The 24,135-nt window shown below is 33.2% G+C and overlaps 1 long non-coding RNA gene across 9 annotated transcripts in view; it reads right to left on the bottom strand.

The window, feature by feature from the left end:
• The window catches only part of LOC109449577 (uncharacterized), a 473,005-nt gene that overhangs the window by 327,944 nt on the left and 120,926 nt on the right, over positions 1–24,135 (bottom strand). For all 9 annotated transcript variants that reach the window (XR_012494658.1, XR_012494653.1, XR_012494647.1 and 6 more), the window contains one exon: positions 8,131–8,293. This is a non-coding gene — a long non-coding RNA (uncharacterized LOC109449577). The remainder of the gene's footprint in view (positions 1–8,130; positions 8,294–24,135) is intronic.

Below are 24,135 nucleotides of genomic sequence, written 5' to 3'. Positions count from 1 at the left end.
TAAAAGTTAGTATTATTGTAAATTTGGTTTGTAACTCCACATGTTATTTAAAAGATAAATTTAAGAGAATTATTAGTTTATTTGGGGACACACAATGTATAAAGATGTAATTTTGTGACACCAACAACTAAAAGTGGTAGGAAAAGTACTGAAAGTGAGCAGATTTTGTATGTTATTGAAATTAGGCTGGTATAAATTCAAATTAGAGTATTATAACTTTAGGATGTTAAATGTATTCCCCATAGTAATCCCCCATAAATAAAATAGCTATAGAATATACACAAAAGGAAATGAGAAATTAATTTAAACATTTCACTACCAAAACAAAAAGAAATAATCTAAACACAAAAAGAGAACGTAATGCAAGAAGTGAGGGACAAAAAAAGTTATGAGACATATAAAAAGCAAATAGCAAAATGACAGAGGTAAGTACTTCCTTATCAGAGATTCCTGTAAAAATAAATTGATTAACTTTCCAAGAAAAACACAGAGATGGCCAGAATGGCTAACAATACAATCAAACTATACTCTGTCTATAAGAGACTCACATTAGATCCAAGGACACAAATAGAATGAAAGTTAAAAGATGGGAAATATATTCCATGCAAATAGTAACCAAAGAAGAACTGACTATCCTAATATGAGACAAATAGAGTCTAAATCAAAAAGGTTGCAAGAAATAAAGCAACACATTAGTATATATTAATAAAATGTTCAAAACAGCAAGCAGATGTAGCAGTTATAAGCATTTATATATGTAGAAAGAGACTATCAAAATATATTAAGCAAAATCTGACAGAATTAAAGGGAGAGATAGACAGTTTTATAATAATAATTAGAGACTATTGAATACCCCACTCCCAATAATGGATAGAACAACTAGACAGAAGACAGTAAGAAATAGAAGACTTAACTAACACAATAAACTACTAATAGACATACATAGAACACTCTACCCAACAATAGCATACATATTCTTTTCAAGTGTACATGAAACATTTTCCAGGATAGACAACAAATTAAGTCTCAGTAGATTTCAAAGTGCCAATATCATGTAAAGTATCTTGGCTAAGCGCGTGCGCGCGCGCGCACACACACACACACACACAAAGAAGCTAAAATTCAACAATAGAGGTAAAAGAAAATTCATAAATTGGTGGCAATTAAAAAAAATCCACTCTTAAACTATCAAGAGATAAATTAAGAAATCACTAGGGAAACTAAAAAATAAAAATGAAAACATAAATACAACATACCAGTACTTACGGGACACAGTGAAAGCAATAACGGGGAAATTTATAAGCACTTACATTAAAAAACAAGTGAGGGTGGGGGGAATAGGAAGAGGTTGGTAAAAGCTACAAACTTTCAGCTATAAAATTAATACTGTCTAAGGATCTGATGTAAAATATGGAGAATATAGTTGATAACACTGTATTGCATAATTTATATTTGGTAAGAGAGTAAAATTTAAATGTTCTCACACAGACACACAGAAAGAAAATGTGAGGTGATGATGTGTTGAATAACTACATGGAAGGAATTCTTTCACAATGTATATGTATACCAAATCACTACAATGTATACTTTAAATCTTATAATTTTATATATCAATTATACACCAATAAAGCTGAAATTTTAAAAAAAATGCAAAACATATAAAAACAAAAGAAAGATCATAAAAGTTTACACTTAAGGAACTAGAAAAAGAAGAACAAACTAAACCCAAAGCTAGCAGAAGGAAGAAAGTAATAAAAATTAAAGCAGAGATAATCAAAATAGAGAAGAGAAAAATAACAGAGAAAAATAAATAAAACCAAAAATTTGTTCTTTGAGAAGATCAACAAAATTGGCAGACCTTTAGTTAGATAGATTTAAAAAAGAGACACCATTCAAATTACTAAAATAAAAAATGAAAGTGGGAAAAATACTACCAATTCTACAGAAATAAAAAAGGAATATACGAGTGTACTATAAACAATTGCACATCAAGATATTAGATAACTTAGATGAATGGATAAATTCCTAGAAACACAAAGACTTCGAAAACTAAATCATAAATAAATAGAAAATCTGAATGGACATATAACTAGTAAAGCAATTGAATCGGTAATCAAAATTCTCCTCACAAAGAAAACTCCAAGATCTGATGACTTCACTGGTGAATTCTACCAAACACTTAAAAACCTAATACAGTAGTTTCCCCTTATCCATGGGGGATATGTTCCAAAAATCGCAGTGGGTATCTGAAAGCAGGGATAGTATCAAACCCTGTACATACTATGATTTTTTCCCTGTATGTACATATCTATAATAAAGTTTAATTTATAAGTTAGGTATAGTAATAGGAAAACAGTAATAACTAATAATAAAATAGAACAATTGTAACAATATACTGTAATAAAATGTATTTGAAGGTTGTCTGCCTTTCTGTCTATAACTGATCTGATAACCAAGATTTCTACTAAATGACTAATGGGACAGTAGCATATACAGCATGGATGTGCTGGACAAAGGGATAAATCACATCGTGGGTGGGACAAAATGAGATAATGGGAGATTTCATCAGGCTACTTAGAATGACACAGAATTTAAAACTTATAAATTTTTTATTACTGGGATTTCCCATTTAATATTTTCCAACCACAGTTGACTGTAGGTAATTGAAACTATGGAAACCAAAACTGCAAATGAGCGGGGACTACAGTACCAATCCTTCTCAAATTCTTAAAAAAAAATAAAAAATAGAAAGAAAAAAAAAACACCCAGAAGGGAACATTTCCTAACTCATTCTGTGAGTCTCACATTATCCTGATACCAAAGCCAGACAAAGACACTACCAAAAAAGAAAACTACAGACCAATATCCTTTATGAACACAAACATAAAAGTACTCAACAAAATATTAGCCAGCCAAATTTAGGAGCTTATTAAATGGATTGTACAACATGACCAAGTGGGATTTGTTAATGGAATGAGATGATGGTCCAACATAAAAAATCATCATATATCACATTAATAGAATGAAGATAAAAAATAACAAATCATGATCATCTCATTGGAAGCAGTAAAAGCATTTAACAAAATTCAACAACCTTTCATAATAAAAAGACTCAACAAACTAGGAAGAGAAAGAAACCACCTCAATATAATACAAATCATGTAGGAAAAACCCCAGTGAACATCATACTCAATTATAAAATACTGAAAGTTTTTCTTCAAAAATCAGTAACAAGGAAAGGATGTCCACTTTTGCCACTTCTGTTCAAGGTAGTACTGGGAGTTCTAGCCAGAGCAATTAGGTGAGGGGGGAAAAAAAAGCATCTAAATTTGAAAGGAAGGAGTAAAATGATACCTGATGAAACATTCTATGTATAAAATCCTAAATGTTTCACAAGAAAAAAACTATTAGAACTAATAAATGAGTCTAACACAGTAGTAGGATTAAAGTAATAATACAAGAATCAGTTGAATTTCTAAACACTAACAATAAACAATCTGAAAAGGAAATTACAAAAACAATTCCATTTATAATAGCATCACAATGAATAAAATATGTAGAAATTAACTTAAGCAATGAGGTGATAAACTTGTAAAATAGAACTATAAAATATTGCTGAAAAACATTAAAGACGATATAAATAAATGGAAACACATCCAATATTATACATTGGAGTACTCAATATTCTTGAGATATCAATACTACCCATAGTGATCTAGGTTCATATAGTCCCTGTCAAAATCCCAATGATGTTTTTTGAAAAACTTAGAAAAGCCAACCCTAAAATTCATGTGGAATCTCAAGAGACTCTGAATAGCCAAAACAATCTTGAAAAAACAAAACAAACTTGGAAGACTCATACTTCTGATATTGAAATTTATGACAAAGCTATAATAATCAAAACAGTGTGATACTAGTGTAAAGACAGACATATAAACCAACGTAACAGAATAGAGCATCCCAGAAATAAACCCTCACATACATGGTAAAACGATTTGATGCTGAAACCATTCAATATAAAAAGGACAGTCTAATCAACAAATAGTGTTGGGAAAACTAGATATCCACATGTAAAAGTTTTCAATGTGTCTCTGACTTATTATTTTTGTTCTGACTAGCCTTAAAACAACATGTACATCTATTTCTTTTTCAAGTTTATTTCTTTAAAAAAATTATAGAAGGCAACCTAGGTGCTTAATTTTATTCTATTAAGATTTTCATACAATTGTCTTGTCAGTTTCATGCATTCACCTCTGTCTGTCACTCCACTCTACCTTCTACATTTGCTTCAGGAAGTTTTAAACTATAAACACAATCTACAGTCCAGAAAGTTTGATCAATCTGTTTTCCAATATTAAGAAAAATAAAACCAGGACACTAAGTCTCTGTGTTTTCCTTACTGCAGATAAAGGAAGTGAAGCCTGCCATATTTGTGAATGGATAAGGCCAGTCCTATACAAAAGCTCATGCGGATAGGGAGTCCTAGGGATTGAAGATGGCTGGTCATTCAAAGTGATCAGAAAGAATAAAAGACACACGGTAAATACATGCCCTTTGAAATCAAGCAGCTGATTCTAGAATGAGAAGCAGAGAGGAGACTATGCCAACATCATCTAAAGCTGGATAGAAAAAAAGAAAGAATATAGGAATAAGGAACGATGACAACCGAATGATATATAAGTTGGCTTGGTTAAGAGTATGATTTTAAAAGACACTGAAAAGTATTATATTAACACAATAATTACCATGACATTGACTTAATATGATAACCTAATTTTGTAATCCAATTCAGCAAACATTTATTGAAAGCATATTATGTATTATAAATAGTCTTAAATAATATATTAAGGTTTATGTTATATGGTAAGAATACAAATATGACATGATTCTTATCCTTACTAAGCTACCCATAGTCTAATAGAATGAATCAGTAAAATTGTCAATTTTTATTTAATTTTGGAAAATTGTACCTTCTAAATTAATGACATGGAGTAGGAATTGAACTGAGCAAGTTAAAGATGATTTGCTATTTTGTACACTTATGATAAACTGGTAATATTATGAAAAAATGCTATATGAATTCAAAACTTTAAATAAAATAAAAACAGTAATATAAAAATATATAAATATATATTAATCTGAAATACAGAAAGCACATAACACTCTAAGTATAGAAGAATTTGAAGATATCACAAAGGGAAACAGTGACCCATCTGATATATAAAATTAAGTTTTAAATTTGTTTAACTTTTAAATTTCTGCCATTTCTTTGACATTAGTAAGATACAATAAACTGAAAAGTACTTGTCACAAATATGATAGACAAATGCTGCATGTTAACTCATAAACAAGTTTTGTTTTTTAAAATGCAAAATTTACACTGATTTATAAATAAAAAATGCGGCATAAATGTTTAAAAGGCAATTCACTGGGTAGGAAATGAAATAACTAACAAATATTTAATATTTTATTCACATGATTCATAAAGGTTAATTTAAAGAATAATGATATATCATTTTTCCTATTGATTTACCAAAATTAAAAAGAAAAAAAGTTAGCCATGATCAGGACATGAAAAAGAATCTTTACAAAAGGAGAAATTAAAGATAACAGAAGAAAAGTAAAAATTACAGTTGTCATTTAAAAAAAAAGCAAAACAAAAAGGGATTTCAGATAGAGCTTAAAGATATTAACTTTATAGCATGTTCCCCTCTCAGACTTCAGGGAAGGATGAAAAGTTGTTATGTAGCAACTTTTTGTTTTCTGTTATGTGATTGATTGAAATGAGGTGAAATGAGAGAGCCTGAGACAAATGTCTTGATTTTGGCTAAATGAAAGGCAAGATTAACAGCTAGAAGGAAGGAAGGATATTGTGAAATCAGAATAAGGAAAACCTTGAGCAGTTAATATAACACTGCCAAAGAGCATTAAGAATAAAGGTTACATTTGGACTTTGGAAATGTATGGTCAACCAAGTCTGTTAGAGGATAGGATTTTCTTCTTCTCCCACTTCATCTCCAAGATTTACTCTATCATCTACTTATATGTGCTGTAGATCGAATGCTTAAGTGATTAGAGACCAACAGTGCCAGGAAAAGGCATCGATAAAGTAACTTATCTCAGAACCCATGACTGGAAGAGTCCACTGAAATGAGGGGAATGCTAATATTTCAAGAAAAGATGTTCAGTCTGTGGGGACAGAGCCCCAGAGAGCAGTTTCCAGGCTCTCCGCCTCACATAGAAAGGTGCTAGCTCAGCTAGTAAATGGCCATCAACTGTGATTGGATGGCCATCAGCTGTGGCTACTTGGCCGTCAACTGTAACCAGTGAGCCATTGGCCACTAATATAACTGCTGTGGCTACGCTAGCAGCAAAATGGGAGCTAGCAAGAAGATGGTGGCTGAGCTAGCAAGAGCGGATTGCAGTTAGCATGGTGGATTGCAGCTAGCAAGTGAGGTTGGTGGCTGAGCCTGCAAGCGGTACAGTGAGGGTTGTGAACAGTGTGGATCCAGCCTCCAGTGGGAGTATAGTGTCACCAGCAAGAATATAATAGTATGACTCCCCTATCTATGGCTCCGTGGGTGTTCCTTTTTGGCCTCACCATATCCTGCGTTCTTATGTGGGGAGCGGGAACAGAGACCCCACAGGCCGCCCCACGTGACACAGTCCTTGAAGGTTCTGGGTAAAAAATGAAAATGAAATGATTTCTAATGACAAGAGCATAAGTTAGGAAGTATAAAATTGGGAATTCTGGAAGCTGAGGTGAAGTCATGGTATGTTTAAATTACATACAGTAAATATGAGCTAGACTGGTTGTGGGGACAGAGCTCCAGAGAGCAGTTTCCAGGCTCTCGGCCTCATATGGAGGGGTGCTGGCTCGGGTGGTAGATGGCCATCAGCTATGGTTAGTTGGCTGTCAGCTGTAACCATTGAGCCATTGGCCACTAATATAACTGCTGCAGCTATGGAGGGAAGAGGAGCAGAGTTGAGGAGAGTCGTCCATCGGTTGGCAGAAAAGTGGACAGCAGGTCGCACATCGTGTGAACCCAGCCTCCAGTGAGACCACAGTGGTATGACTTCCCCACCTATGGCTCCATGGGTATTCCTTTTGGGCCTAGCCACATCCTGCGTTCTTATGTGGGGAGCGGGAGTAGAGACCCCGCAGGCCGCCCCGCACAACACCTGTGTTCTTGTGCAGGGAGAGGGAGCAGAGACCCCACCTGATACCCCACACAACACTGGTCCTTTCAATACCTTCATTTTCACAGATGAACTAAAACTTGAACTGTCTTTGACTATGTTTCTTTCAGATCTGTGAGGGGTCGAAGTTTAAACATTGTTTATATTTCTTATAGGCACGTATCTAAAACTCTGAAGGTCTATGCTTACCAGAAATACCTTGGGATGCTAGGGAACTGGTTAAGTTCAAAACCTTGACTAGTTAAAAAGACAACCGATATCCCATTTTTCTCTGAGCCCTTTAGATGTGATGTACTCCTATAGCTACCATGAATGATTCCAAGTACAAACACTTCTCTGGCCTGCAAACCCCCTCCTTCACCCCAATCACCCAAATTATCTCAGTGTTTTTCACCCTCACAGTTTCACCTTTTAATCTAGCATTAACAGTCTAAAAGAATATTCACCCAGTAATCAATGGATCCTAAATCTGGCCTTGATACTTATTTGCTGTGACCTTGGGAAAATCGTTTAATCTTTCTGCACCACAAATGTTTGGCCTGCATAATGAATATTATAAATGGACTTTGATTAACATGTAAGAAGTTACCCAGCACACAGTAGAGGCTTGACAAATAGTGGCGTCTCCCTCTCAACAGACCTTCACTGCGGAGACCCTCCTAGATTTTCTCCTCTGATCACTCCTCTGCAACTCTTCCCTCAGACTTACACACAGGTCTGCTCTCAAATCTCAAGCCTCCTTCTTTGGAAGACTTTTCCATTCCCATAAGTTCTCCCTGGATCCCTCACGACCATAAACATGGCCCCCTTATTTCCTCACCACCCTTCACCATTTAGAATCTGACTTCTTTTGAAAGAAAATGTCAAACTCCTCAAAATTACATTACTTCCTCTCAGTGCTGAGAGATTGCCAGTTGGCCTGGCACTCACCATGCGAGACCGCCTCTGTGAGATGCTTCCTCAGGGCCGAGAGTGAGCTCCTGTGCCTCTTGGTGGTTTGCTTTTGCTCTCAGGTGACTAGAATCTGGATTCATGGTGTCTAACGGAGTCCATGGTGATCAGTAATTTCACATGAAGTGCTTTTGGTCTGTTTCTGTGAAATCAAGAAAGGCAGCAGTAAATAGTTTGAGTAAGTATGGATTACAAAGGGGCAAAGAACAGCTATCGGATAAAATTGAGCTTTTAATTAACTTGGCGTGCAGCTTTCAGGATTGTAATTATTTATTTGTAAGAAAACATCAATTTTCCTATAAGATGAAGCTAATTAGACTCACACATGTTCTAGAACGGTGCTAATAGAAATGTAATGTTAATTTCATATGCAATTATAATTTTTGAGTAGCCATATTGAAAAAATTTAAAAAGTGAAATTATTTTAATGACCGTTTATTTAATACAATATAGCTATAATGTCATTTCAATTCATAATCAATAAAGTTATGAGATATTTTACATTACATTTTTTGTACCAAGTTGTGGGGACAGAGCCAGGAGTGCAGTTTCCAGGTTCTCGGCCTCACATGGAAAGGTGCTGGCTCAGGTAGTAAACGGCCATCAACTGTGACTGGATGGCCATCAGCTGTGGCTAGTTGGTCGTCAGCTGTAACTAGTGAGCCATGGGCCACCAATATAACTGCTGTGGCTACGCTAGCAGCAAACGGGGGCTAGCAAGAAGATGGTGGCTGAGCTAGCAAGAGCAGATTGCAGTTAGCATGGCGGATTGCAGCTAGCAAGTGAGGTTGGTTGGCAGAGAGAAGTGGATGGCAGGTTGCGGATAGTGTGGCTCCTGCTTCCTATGTCTCCAACGCAGCCCCAGCGAGACTATAGTGGTATGATTCCCCTATCTATTGCTCCGGGGGTGTCCCTTTTTGGCCTCACCATATCCTGCGTTCTTATGTAGGGAGCAGGAGCTTAGACTCCGCATGACACCCTGCATGACACAAGTCTTCCAAATACAACGGGGATGATAGAGATAGCACAAATAATTCACAGATTGATGTTGATTAGGTAAATACACGTTGTGGTAGGCAGATAATAACCTCTACCCCCTGCCCCGAAGATAATCATGTCCTAATCCCTGGAATCTGTGAATGTTACCTTATATGGAAATAAAGGCCTTTTTAGATGTGATTAAATTAAAGATCTTAAAATGGGGAGATTATCCTGGATTATCAGAGTGGGCATTAAATACAACCACATGTATTCTTATAAGACAGAAGCAGAGGGAGATTTTACCACAGAGGAAGAAAAGTAAACAATGTGATGACAGAAGTAGACACAGGAGTGATGTGGCCATGGGCCAAGAAGTGTCAGCATCCCCCAGAAGCTGGAAGAGAAGAAACTAATTCTCCCTGAAAGCATCCAGAGGAAATGTGGCCATAGTAACACCTTGATTCAGGCCTAGGTATACTTATTGTGGACTTACGGCATCCAGAACTGTTGGAGAATACATTTCTGTTTTAAACCACCAAGTTTGTGGTTATTTGTTACAACAGCTATAAGAAACTAATACACAAGTCATTTAGAGTAAAGTAATTACATTATGTTCCATCCTTTGTTGTCAATGTCTAGACAAAGGCCATTGGTTCTATTCCCAGAAACTGCCAATAAAATGCTCAACAAATATTAGTGCTAAAAATATTTTACCTAATCTTCCGTCTCACATGGTTTCAACTACTATGCCAAAACTTCCAATTTTCTATTTCTACCTTTCATCACTCTCTTGTACTCCAAAGTAACGTTTCCAAATATCTCCTGGGCACTGCCACCTGGATGTACTACAGTGATCAATAACTGATCATGGCTAACTCATCATCAAAACTTAAAACTCTCTCTTCCCTAGATCAGTTAGTAGACCAGTCAACCACATATAGGCTGACTTTACCTATTGGTTAGCTTAAGCCGGCACTAGTTTATCTTTGTTTCTGCATCCTATTCAGGTTACTACTTGTCGCAACTTTCAACATATAAGAAGTATGATTATTAATAATTGCCTTAAAATAATTTGGGTTTGGTAAACCTCCATTATCTTTTTTTTTTACTTCCAGGTTTTATTATGCTGTCATCTAGTAGTGTGTGAGAATCAATTAAGTAAATAGACTATTCACTTTGACGTAATTAATCTGAAAAAAAAGAACAAAACAAAACTAGTTTTTACACTTCTATCTTTTCCTTATCCTTTCCAGAGACAAGTTAACTACACGCAGTATTATATACATGATAAAACAAAGTGTTCTTAGACATAAACAGAACAGAAAGGTATTTCCTTTTAGTTTCAAGTAGTAGTGGAAGAAATATTTGACATGATTTCCCTTGCAGGCCATTTGATGTCCTAACCAGTTATGCCCGTCCTGTCCCCTGGTCTGTAATTTCACGAAGTTGTTAACCCTCCACTTAGTGGAGTTTTGAAATGTGGGAAAGTATAGGTTAAATGTACATGAAATATATGTAGGAAATAGAGGCTGCAAGGACCTGTCATAGAGTATACAGTAGCCTCAACACATTTAGTACGTATAAAGATTTTTGTCCTATAGTTTATGATGAATATTTGCAACTAATTATTTCACTGATTGCTGGAATTTTCATTTTGCAATAAACTCTTTTATCAATAAACAACCCCCCTGAAAAATTCCAAGTAGAAATTTAATAAAAAATCTATTACTTAATCAATATATTTGTTGACGTTTATCATCCACCATATGTGGGGCCATACTGATATCGCAGACCACATGAAAAAAAATCATGAATCTGCAGAAGCAACAACATTTAGTTTAAAATTTCGAAAAGAAAACCTATTCTAGTAGATCGTGATTTAATTAATATAGTTATTGAAAGTGGGTTTATGTATCACTGTGAAATTTGACATTTCATTTAGATTAAATGACTATTTTAAATTAATTTCACTCTCTTTCTATCACAAGTTTTCTTGTGTATATACAAAAAGCGTAACAACAACTATTCATGGGTTGGCTTTGTTTTCCGAAGAACAACTTTGTAAACAACTCTTAATTAGTCTTAAATTAGTCTTAACAGTTGTTTCAAACAGCAAGTCAGTAAGGTTAAATCCCAATGAGGGTTTATATTTTCATCTAATTCATGGACTTTAAGTAAAGCTTTTGAAAGTTAATTTTTCTATGGTGGAAAGTTTCTTTATTAAAAATATTTCTGGCCCACAAATACACATTTTTATTTGTACAAATAATTTTATTTTTTCAAATAGTTTTTGAATGAAAGTACTTTATGCATTAACTAATATAAAATCCAACAAATTCATTAAGAAATAAATGGTCATATTTTAAAAGTTTGATTATTTTATAACTTGCTTTCATTTTCAGAAATCTGATTTGGATACAAAAAATTAGATAGCTTTATTATTCAAACCTGGAATCACAGAGCCATCTGGCAGTCTTTTTTTTTTCACTGTCCTGACTTCACATGCAATAGATTACTACTACTATAACCTACCTTTTTTTTTTTTCCACCACATTTTCTTGTTTATCTTCATTTAATAGACTTAATGTAGGTCCTCACTAAGTCTTGTAAAATTATGTAGTAACCTCCTGGTTCAAGTCTCTGCTTCGACTCTAACACACTCTCAATTCATTAGACCTGTTGCTTTCATATGAGTTTTTAAAACTGAAAATCTTTATTTTGGTTTTTTAAATGCAGTTATTAGCATCAAGGGTACTACATTAGCCACAGTGGAAACTCCAATCTTCTTAAATGCAATTACAATGTATCCCATGATTTAGTTTCTCTCTCTGTCTTCATCATACTCATATATCTTGTCACACTTCACTTATCTCAGGTCTTTTGCATGATTGTTTTCCTACTCTTGGAGTAAACAACTCTAAAGTGCTTGGGAAAGCCCTTGTTAAGCTTCAACACCTAGTTCAAGAAACCTAGAAGAGGTGATTTTTCCTCTCGAAAGCCTTTCTTGTCAATGTCTCAAAGTTGAAATTACACTTTTCTTTGACACTATACACTCAGGGGGAGAGAGAGAGAGAGAGAGAGAGAGAGAGAGAGAGACTGAGCCATGACATTTATTTTTGTGTCACAATGCCAATTGAAAATACTCAGACATTTTTGTTTTCTTAGTGGATGAATGGATGAATGAAGGACCAGACTATTCACAGACTATCCAACCCTAGTTATTTATATTATAGTACGTTATGTGTTTCTTATGGAAATACAAAACCATGCAAAAGCAATACAAAACTCAGAAAATATATAACACAAAAACTAAACTGAATGAATGATAAATGATCCACAATTTTATTTACCAAATGTGCATGCTTTATTTGTTTGTCTATGTTTTCTTCCTAGATTTGGAAGTTTGCCTTCAATAATGTTGATCATTGATTCTGTCAAGAACACTCATTTGTGTATTTAATTAGAGAGTTTCTGGATTATTTAATAACCTAATTTTACATTACATCATTGTTCAGCACAAATGGCATAAAATGTTCTGCATACGAAAGCTAATTTTTCTATTATATTGTCATTTATTTTGATCAGTATTATTTTATTATAACTTTAGCAAATGTAATTTATTTGTTTAGTTCTATAACTTATATAACTGTTTTACCTAAGACACACTATGGGGATTAAATTTCAATATAAAGCATCAATTTTTGTGTATGTGTACCCCAAAACCTGTACTGTGATTTCAACTTCGTCATAAAACAGCCTAGAAGCAAGCGATAATTTATTTTACTTGAATCAAATATTTTCATCTTCCAAATTTTATACTTTCTGTATCTTATTTGTCCAAGGTAGCTATTTAGAGATGTTGGCAACTGTAAGTATAGAATAGGTAAAATTAGCTAAAATTATATTTGCTACTTGATAGTATATTAATTCTGAATACCTTTTAACACCATGAATAGTGGGTTAAGATTTATATGTATGATTGTGAGTGTGGACATTCTGGAATCTTCTGTGGACTCCATAAAATTTGATGAGAATCATAATGATATAAATCTGTGGTGATGAAGTGACAATGATAATAGTAATAATTCTTTGCATTTTTTTTACAAATAGCACCATTTGATAGGTATTATTAAACTTACATTATTAATCAAAGAACTAAATTTAAGAGAAGTGAATTGACCAAATATACTCGTACTCTAACTGGAAGAGGCAGGATACAAACACAGGTCAAATTTAAAGCTTTTTTTCATATATATGGATATGATTAATTGGATTATTTGTTTACATTTGAAGCTTAAAAAATAAACTTTAGGGGCAGCCAGTTAGCTCAGTTGGTTAGAGCATAGTGGTCTTAACAACAAGGTTGATGGTTCTATCCCCACATGGGCCACTGTGAGCTATGCCCTCCACAACTAGATTGAAACAACTACTTTACTTGGAGCTGATGGATCCTGGAAAAACACACTTAAATAAATTTTAAAAACATAAAAAATAAACTTTGTGTCCTGATATGATTTTTTTCAGGATAATGCATTCATAATTTGAAGTATCTCTTTAATTTTTGAAGAAATGTTTTTTGTATAAAATTCTTCCTCAAATGATAAAATAGAAAAATTCCAGGACTTTCAAAACAGCACATTTTCCCACTTTAAAATATAACGTAATTCACTGAGCATTCTCTATCAGGAGGACAATAATGTAGATACAGAGAAGGAGACTATACATATTATTAACTCTCCTAAGTTTAAGAACACATGCTATGTTTTCATGCACATGGACAACTTTGGTCAATTAGGGATTTTAAGAACTATGGGAATGGAATTCTTTCTAAACTACAACACTGACCACAAGACTGCTGATGAGGAAGCAGAGATCCAGGAACCATGAGCATATAGAGAAAATTATTTAAAACAATTATGATCTTATTAGTTGTCTTACAGAATAAACATCTAGATTTGAGATATTCAATAAACACTGAGATCAAGCCAATCTATTTGGTACTGAAAGAAAGAAATATAATAAATATTAAACTGTAGCCAAAAATAATTCCTAAATTGATATTCTCTCATTTTTGTTTCTGAGTGGTAACACACCTTGTTGGAAGCTTTTTTTTTAATGGTTTCCTTCAGAAATCATATTTTGTGAATGGATACAATTTCCAAATAGCAAGTACTGACATTAAAAGGAGATAATCTGTCTAAATCATGGGCTCGATTTCACTGCATAAACAGCCAATAATACTTTTTCAGTAGAGAAATCAGTAATGACCATACAGTTAAATAATAGCTACACACCTGCCAGGTTACTGTGATTTTTGGCATCTTTGGCATACACTCTTAATTTGGCCAAATACAATTTCAGTTGCTGCCATGTCATTCCCAAAGGTACACTTTGGCTTTCTAAATCTATCTGACATCTGCAGTTCTTCCAGGAATAAGGTTTAAAAATATAACTGATTCTGTGGATAGGTATACAGAGACATGGGGATTCAAATTTACATTTTTTCCTTTGGGGGGTTAAAATACATTGCCTATGTATGACAAACTTTTTTAAACACACATATTTGCTCTTCATCTAAGCCTTAAAGCAAAGTATAACTATTATGATGAAAGTTCTAAGCACTACAGCCATGCTGGTAACATTTTATGAAGCTGAAAATCAGCTATTTTAAATAGCAGCTTTAAAAACTAACCCCCCATATTATGCATACGCATTTCACAGACTCATTCCTCACAATTTAACCTCCCTAATTTCTCCATTATTTAACTTTCAATTTCTGGTATTACATCACTTTCCCTAGCTATAACCAGAATATTCATGTTCATGTTATACCATCTTTTATAGGCTTCTAAAGAACAAGTTTGATAATTATACTTTTTTATCTGACTACATTGCTTTCTGTTCAAAATTTCCCAATAACATCCTTCTAAATCTGGAACTATTTGAAAGTATCTTTATTTTCCTTTTTCATTTTTGTCATTGTTTTTTTTGTGTGCGTGTGTGTGGATTTCTACTCTTGGTTACTTCTGTGCTGTGTACTAAATTTTCTCTTTAACGTATTTTTCCTCTTTTCTCAATGCAGTTATTTCTAATTCCCTATCGAATTCTCAAAAAAAAAACAAAACAAAACAAAACAAAAAAACAAAGAAAGAAACAAACAAACAAACAAAAAACACACCAGCAAATATATTTTTTATTTATTGAGGCTTCATTTTAAACATAATTGAAAAAAGATATTACCCTCTTGTGATTTTAATTATTTTCCAAGTGTGATACTATGCTGATTTAGATTAGCATTTCCAAAGGTTAATTTGTTAAAGTGGGGATAAAACTTTTCCTGGGCCAACAAACTTTGGGATTCATTTGATTAAATATGACTAAATAGGTTCTTTACTACAAAACTTCATAGAACAATCAACTAAAAAAAATTATAAGTCTCTAATAGAATCTCACAAACTGATTTGCCTAAAGAATCTTTTTCTGTCTAAGAATCATTTAGACCAGCATTTACCAAAACCAGATTAAGGGGATTGTGCATTAAATGTCAATCACTTCAATATTATATTGTTCTCTCTCTCTCTCTCTCTCTCTCTCTCTCTCTCTCTCTCTCTCGCCCATACTTTCCCAGCATAAATGTTTAGGATGCTCTAATTATTTTTCTAGAGTTAGGAGATAGAGTGATGAAAGGGCAGAACATATTGCTGTTCAAATAGAGTTATTTTAAAAGAGAGAAAAATACAAGTAAGGTAAATTCAGGTAACGGTGAGTGCTATGCAGAAAATAAAACAGTGGATAAATGGAGAGAGCGGAGAGTTTTAGATGGATTGTCAGGGAAGGTCTGAGAAAATGACATTTGGGCAGAAATCTGAATAATGAGAGGTAGCCATACATGTGAAGATCAGAGATCAGAGAGTTCCAAGTAAAAGGAAAAGCAACAAAGCTCCAAAAGTGGTAAGAAGTTTGGTGTTTTCCAGTAACTTAAAGAACCATAGTGTGGCTAGAGCAAAGGAAGTAAGGAGGTGAGAGAGAGAAGCAATACGATTCGAGAGGGAGGCAGTGACTATATCATGTAGAGGCTCGTATGGAGTTTGGATTTTAGTCTAAGTGCAATGAGAAGCCATTTGGAGGGTTTAGAACAGAAGGATGCCATGAATTTTAAAAGATCACTCTGGCTGCTGTGTGCAGAATGGCTAATTAGGGAGCAAAAGTAGAAACAGATAAACCATTAAATAGACTATTGCAATTAGCCCAGATGAACAACAATTTCTTAGATTAGGATAGTAGCAATGCAAATGAGGTGTATTTTGAAAAGAAGCAACAAGATTTGCTGGTGGGTAAGGTACAGGAACTGAGAGAAAGAAAATTAATGATAATGCCTAGGTCAATTAAATCAATAGAGTGGATGTGATGTTATTTATTGATAGGAGGAAGACTGGAGAAAGAAAATGGGAAGATTACAGGAAGATGAGAGCATAACTGTGTTTTGAGACCCACATGGAGAGATCAAATAGACAGTTAGATATATAAGTTTGAGGCTGAGAAGAGAGAGAAAGGCTGGCAAGTGTTTAGTATAGATGACATTAGAAGTTATGGCACTGGGTACGTCACCTACAGGAACAAAGTTGATAGGGAAGAATGGCTGACCTAGGACCAAACCCTGGAAGATACATACATTTTGAAAATTTTAAGTTTATAAATATCTAAATTACTTTATGTCTCAAGAAGTGGGCATATCCAGGGAGCTTCAGTATCCTCTGAGAATATACAGATCACAGTTCTGTGGAAATCAAAGAAAAAAAACTAACATATCAGACCAAAAACATATATTGGAATTATGTCCTTAATTAAAGTAGTTAACTCTGTGAGTGCAAAAATTTGAAGTCACATCATTCAGAGGAAGTACAACTGGTATGTTCTGCCTCCCGATTGTTTTCTATAAAGAATCCCCATAAAATTTCTGATATATTAAGACATAACACTTGATTTTCTGAGAGCAGAACTAAAACACCATTAGTACTGATCCAAGCGTAGGAAATTCAGCAAAGTTACCCAGACCATGCACTAAGCAAAATTTTGCATTAAGAGATCTAGTAGAATAGATGTTTCATTGCCATAGGGAATTTAAGGACTTCTTTGAAAATGCTGCTACTATTGCCATGCATATATTTGATGAGTTCCAACCTGAAAATCTGTTTCAGCAGTTAAATCAATTGAATGGAAAATCAGTAGATCCACAATAATGAAATTCATCAGCATCGGTCATCTATCTATCTATCTATCTATCTATCTATCTATCTATCTATCTATCTATCTATCTATCTGCCTGTCTGTCTGTCTGTCTGTCTGTCTGACTGTCTGTCTATCTGTCTATCATCTATCATCTATCTATCTAATCTTTTTATCACCTGATGAATTGTTATATTATCTATAATCAATTGTCAGTTTATATTGTCCTCCAAATTTGAACTGTAAACAGCTTAAACATCTCAAAATGTTTTATTTTTCATTTCTAGAAGAAAACATCTTACTAGTGTTATTATGTTGTTTCCAAGACAACTAAAAAAGAAGTATAATGAAGTGATTCTATTTTAAAATCTACCTAATTAGCATAACTCTTGGAGAAACTGAAGATTGTGTTGTAAGAAAAAAACACTATATTTAGTCAGTCATTAAGAAACTACTACATGTATAACAGTATTATACATATATATATATACACACACTAATGATTTTTCACTAGGAAATAACTAGTGGATTCAGTGTTCAGCAGTTCCTATTTTATAAAATATGTGTAATCACATTCTGGCTTTGCATACTATAGATGATGATAGATTGTACAGACATAGCTGTGGGGGTTTACAAATGAAACTGAATTTCTGGAACCAGGGAGTGTTTACAAATTGTAGTAGACTCTTATTTATCATCTAAATCTGCTTTAGATTAGATAAACTCAACTATGATTATTCTTTTGAACAATGATCTAACATAATGGTAGTGAAAAGTAAAGAAGCAGAGGAAAACAGTACTAAAACTGAGACTCAAATGATCTGAATCATTGAAGCAGGTCGATAGAAAGGGAATAAATTATCACCAATAACTGCTTAAACTTGGTTTGAAGGTATAGCTCGTTAGAAAATTAGTTGTTGTGGTAAAAAGGGGATTTTTCTACAAAGAGAGTTATTAAAAGATATAAAGAAACATTTACTTGATTTTATCAACATTCTCAAATGACACACTGCATCAGCTCCACATTTTCATTTTTTCTTCTTTAATGCAATGCATAATCATTCACTATTAGACATTTTTAATAGCTCATTATACAAAAATATTTAAAAGCTGTGTTATATCATTATATATAAAAAACATAAATTTAATTATTGTGCTTATAATTTTTCATCCTATCTACATTACTTTAGTGTTTATAAATAAAATCACATTAATACATTTTGAACACTTCATTAGGCATAGCACCATTTGAGGTAATTTGGGGTTGTGAGCAATAACAAACAATGGTCCTGCCCTCAAGCAGCTTGCAACTTGGTTTGAAACACAAATTAAAATTACAGGGAAATATTAAACCCACAATGAGCTATCACCTCACATATCACAATGGCCATCCTCAATAAATCAACAAATGATAAGTGTTGGCAAGGTTGTGGAGAAATGGGAACCCTCTGCAATTTTAGTGTGATTGCAAATTGGTGCGGCCATTATGAAAAACAGTGTGGAGTTTCCTCAAAATATTAAAAATAGAGCTACCTTATGACCAAGCAATTTCACTCCTATGTATTTATCCAAAGAAATCCAAAATGGTAATTTGAAAAGATATATGCAACACTATTGTCACTGCAGCACTATTTACAATAGCCAGGATATGGAAACAACCAAAATGCTCATCAATAGATGGTTGGATAAAGCTATTGGGGTACATTTATACAATGGAGTATTACTCTGCCATAAAAAGAATGAAATATTACCACTTGCAACAACATGGATATATTTAGAGGGTATTATGCTTAGTGAAATAAATCAGACTGAGAAAGACAAATTCCATATGATCTCACTTATATGTGTAATGTAAAGAACAAAGTAAATGAACAAACAAAACAGAAACAGACGCATAGATACAGAGAACAGACTGGTTATTAGATAGGAGAGGGGATGGGCTATGGGTGAGAATGAAGGGATTAAGAATTACAAATTGGTAGTTGCAAGAGAGTCACCAAAATATAAAGTACAGTATGGGGAATATAGTCAACAGTATTGTAAAATCTATGTATAGTGTCAGATGGGTAGTAGACTAATTGGGGGGATCACTTCATAAACTATGTCAATGTCTATCCACTATGCTATACACCTGAAACTAATATAAAATAATATTGAATGTCAACTACAATTAAAAAAATAGTCACTGGGATGTGTAGTGCAGCATTGGGGATATAGTCTATAATGTTCTAATAACTATGTACAGTGTCAGGTGGGTAGATCTGTTGGGGTTATCACATTGGGAGTTATGTAAATATTTGAGCACTATGTTGTTTCGTATTCCTGAAACCAATAACAAGTTTAAAAAAATAAAAATAAAATTACAGGAAATGTAATTCTGACAGAACTGGAATTACATTGTAGTTTAAAAATATTTTATAGATCATTACTAAATAAATATATAACAATTAATAAAATATAAAAGACACAGAAATACTCAGAGTGACATCACAAGATAGTGGAACAGGAAGTTCTGGTCTCACCCCTCCATACACACACTCACAGAAACAACGATTTGAACAATAACTCACAGACAAGAATAACTTTCTGGGAGTTCAGGAGTCCATCTGGGAGGTTCAAGCATGTCAATAGAGCAAAACATCTAAGAATAGATACAGGAAGAAGGTAAAAAGAAGTTTCACTTTATTGACGCCCCCCTCCCCCAAGGTGACACAACTCAGTGTCAAAGGAGACTCCCCCAGCCAGTGATTTATCCCATGGAGAAGAGAGCTAAGTAAATGTCTGGCTTCCCTAGCATTGTGAAGCACTGCCCAGGAGGCCCACTTCTGTCTCACCCCACCCAGTACCCTGAGGGAATCAGAATAATTTAATCAGTGGGTGTAGATAGGAGGAAGAGAAAGGGGAGAGGGCCTGTAGTAAGGGGAAAAAGAGAGGACATTTCCAATCTCATTTTATGAGACAAGCATTATCCTGATACCAAAGCTAAACAAGGACATTACAAGAAAAGAAAAATGCAGGCCAATTTCTCTGATAAACATACATGCAAAAGTACTCAACAAATTATAAGAAAACTGAATTTAACAGCAGATTAAAAGGATCATATACCCTGCTCAATTGGGGTTTATCCTTTAGATGCAAGGGTGGTTCTTCATTTACAAATCAATAAATAGGATACACCACATGAACATAATGAAAGGTAAAAATTATATAATTATCTCAATAGATGCAAACAGAACATTTGACAAACTTCAACATTAGTTTTGATTAAAAACTTTCAACAAATTCGGTACAGAAGGAATGTATTTAAACATAATAAAAGCTATATATGATGAGCTCACAGCTTACGTTACACTCAACCAGAAAAAGCAGAAAAAGTTTTCTCTAAGATCATGAACAAGACAAGGATGCCCACTTTTACCACTCCTATTCAGTATAGTACTGGAAGTCCTAGCCAGAGCAGTTAGACAAGAATAAGAAATAAAAGTCATCCAAATCAGAATAAAGGTATAAAATTGTCTGTTTGGAGACTAAATTATTTTAAAATATAAAAACTGTTGAACTAATAAACAAATTCAGTGAAGTTGCAAGATACAAAATCAACATACAAAAATTAGTTGTTTCTGTACACTAGCAACAAATGCCCAAAAAAGAAATTAAGAAAATAATTACATTATAATAGCATCAAAAATAGCAAAATATTTAAGAATAAATTTCATTAAGGTTGTTAAAGATCTATGCATTGAAAACTGTGAATCACTTGTGAAATAATTTGAAGGAAACACAACTAAGTGGAAAGATATCTCATGCTCATGGATTGGAAGAATTAATATTGTTACAATGTCCATACTATGCATAGTGACTTAGAGATTCAATTCAATCCTTATCAAAATTGTAATGGCATTTTTCACAGAAACAGAAAAAAAAAATCCGAAAATTCATATGGACCCACAAAAGACTCCAAAGTGCCAAAGCAATTTTGAGAAAGAAAAAGAAAGAGGACCAGAATGCATTTCCTGGTTTCAAATTCTATTACAATGCTTTTGTATTGCAAATAATATTGTGCTGGCATTAAAACAGATATATAGACCATGGGGACAAAATAGAGACCTCACAGAAATACCACGCATATATGGCTAACTGATCTTCCGCAAAGACTCCATGAATATAAAATAGGGAAAGTACACTCTCTTCAATAAATGATATTGGGAAAACTGGATATCTATATGCAAAAGAACGAAATTGGACCTACATCTCACTATATACAAAAATCAACTCAAAATGAATTAAATACCTGAAACAGTGAAACTTTTAGAAGAAAACACAAAAAAACCTCCTTGACATTGTTCCCATATATACATATATACACATATATATGAACCATATATATCTGTACCATATATATTTGTACCATATATATATATATATATATATGGTACAAAATCTAAAGCATGGCAAAAGCAAAAATAATTGAGATTACATCAAATTAAAAAAAAAAAATTCACCACAGCAAAACTATCAACAAAATCAAAGGCAATCCACAGAATGAGAGAAAATATTTATAAACCATACATCTAATAATAGGTTAATATCCAAAATATATAAAGAACTATTATAACTCAATAGAAAAAAATAATCTAATTGAAAAATGGACAAAGGACCCGAATAGACATGTCACCAAAAAAGATATACAAATAGCCAACATGTATATGAAAAGGTGCTTAATGTCACTAATCATCAGAGAAATGCAGCTCAAAACCACAATGAGATATCACCTCACAACTTTTAGGATGGTTATTATTCAAAAAACAAAACAATGATAAGTGTTGGCAAGGATGTGGTGAAAAGGCAACCGTGGCACACTGGTGGTGAGAATGTAAATTGTTGCAGCCATTATGAAAAACAATACAAAGTTTAAAAATATAAAAATAAATGGTTCTATTTAAAAATAGAACTACCTTATGATATACACTCATAGAAATTCCACTTCTGGGTATTTATGCAAAGGAATTAAAATTAGAATCTTGAAGAGTTTGCACTCCCAATGAACATGCACTCCCATGTTCATGATAGCATTACTCAACAATGGTCAAGAAATAAAAACAACTGAAATGTTTGTCAATGGATGAATGGATAAAGAAAATGCAGGGATATATATATATATATATATATATATATATATATATATATATATATATATATATATATATATATATATATATGTATATATACACATATATATGAACCAATATATATATATATATGGCATATATATATATATATATTCCAAAAAACGTAATCCTGCCATCTGCAATAACATGGATGGACCTGGAGGACATCAGACTAAGTGAAATAAGCCAGACATAAAAGGTAAATATTGTATGAGCTCACGTACATGTGAAATCTAAAATAGTCAAACTCATAGAAGCAGAGAATAGAATGATGGTTACCAGGGGCCGCGGGGAGGTGATGGTCAAAGGATACAATGTTTCAATTATTCAAAATAAATAAATTTTGGAGATCTCCTATACAGCATAGTGTAACAACACTGTATTGTATACCTAAAATAGGGTTGAACATATGTTGTGTTCTTATCACACACACATAAATGCATACACAAATAATAAAAATAATAAAAAGGCAAGAGGAAAATTTGAGAGATGATGCATATATCTATGTCTATGTCAATGGTGGTGATGGTTTCATGAGTGTATATTTACTCCTAAATTCATCTAGTTGTATACATTAAATATGAATAAGTTTCTACCTGTCAATCATAGCTCAATAAAGTGGTAAAAAGAGAAAAAGAAAAGCAAGATTCTTAACATATTTCATTCATGTACAAAAGTTAAGGTGGAAAATGGTTATACTAAAAAATTCTGTGTTCACCTCCAGAGCTGTCAAAAATTCTAACACTCTGGTTATTCATATTTCTGTCTTTCCTCCCTTATGAGGCATCATAGTGAAATAGATGAGGAAAAAACAAATCCTACCAAGAAAATGGTTTTAACAAATCCATCTCCAATTTAATTGATACAAGTAACAGATTCAAAATTATGTATTTTGTGTTTAATACGTGAAAGGCACAATACTCGATATTTTTTCTCATAGGGTTCTGAATACATTTTCTTACTTTACTTGCTTATAGGATTGACCAAATATAGACTGTTGGAACTGTGAAAAATAGCAGGCTGCCAGACTAAGTTAAACCAGAAAGGTCATTTATTTGTTACTCTATGAAAATGCTCAAGCTATTTTGCACACTGAACAGCTTTGAATTGGAAAGACTTGCTAATTCCATGGAAACAGGGTTAAAATGTGAAAATAATACAAATTGAAGCTCATCATCATTTTCTATTAAGGCATATAGACAGAATGTCTGTAGTTTACATATTAGGCACTTGTTTGAAATTTTAAGACTCTTGTATTGAAAAAAAATGAAAGTATGAGAATATTTAAATTTGTGTAAAAAAAGTCATGAACTCATTCTCCTCATTTTACTCTTTTGCACACTAAAGCATTAATCAATACTTCATCCTAGTAGTTGAAATAATAGTGTTTATGTTGGTAAGAATATTTCTATTTCTCTTAAATATATACCTTCCCTGAATATAACCCTGAATATATTCTTGAATATAATCTTCCCTGTCCAAAATGAGAGTAGTTTGTCACTGTTCAGTCCAAATTTAAATGTGTTGTAAATGTAAAATATGCACGAGATCTCAAAGACTTAGTAGAAAAAAAATCTTATTGATAAGTCTTTTATATTAATTACAAGTT

Source organism: Rhinolophus sinicus, linkage group LG01 (genome assembly GCF_036562045.2).
Source record: "Rhinolophus sinicus isolate RSC01 linkage group LG01, ASM3656204v1, whole genome shotgun sequence".
NCBI classification, from domain to species: Eukaryota; Metazoa; Chordata; class Mammalia; order Chiroptera; family Rhinolophidae; genus Rhinolophus; species Rhinolophus sinicus.
This window is presented reverse-complemented; position numbering and strand designations above follow the sequence as displayed.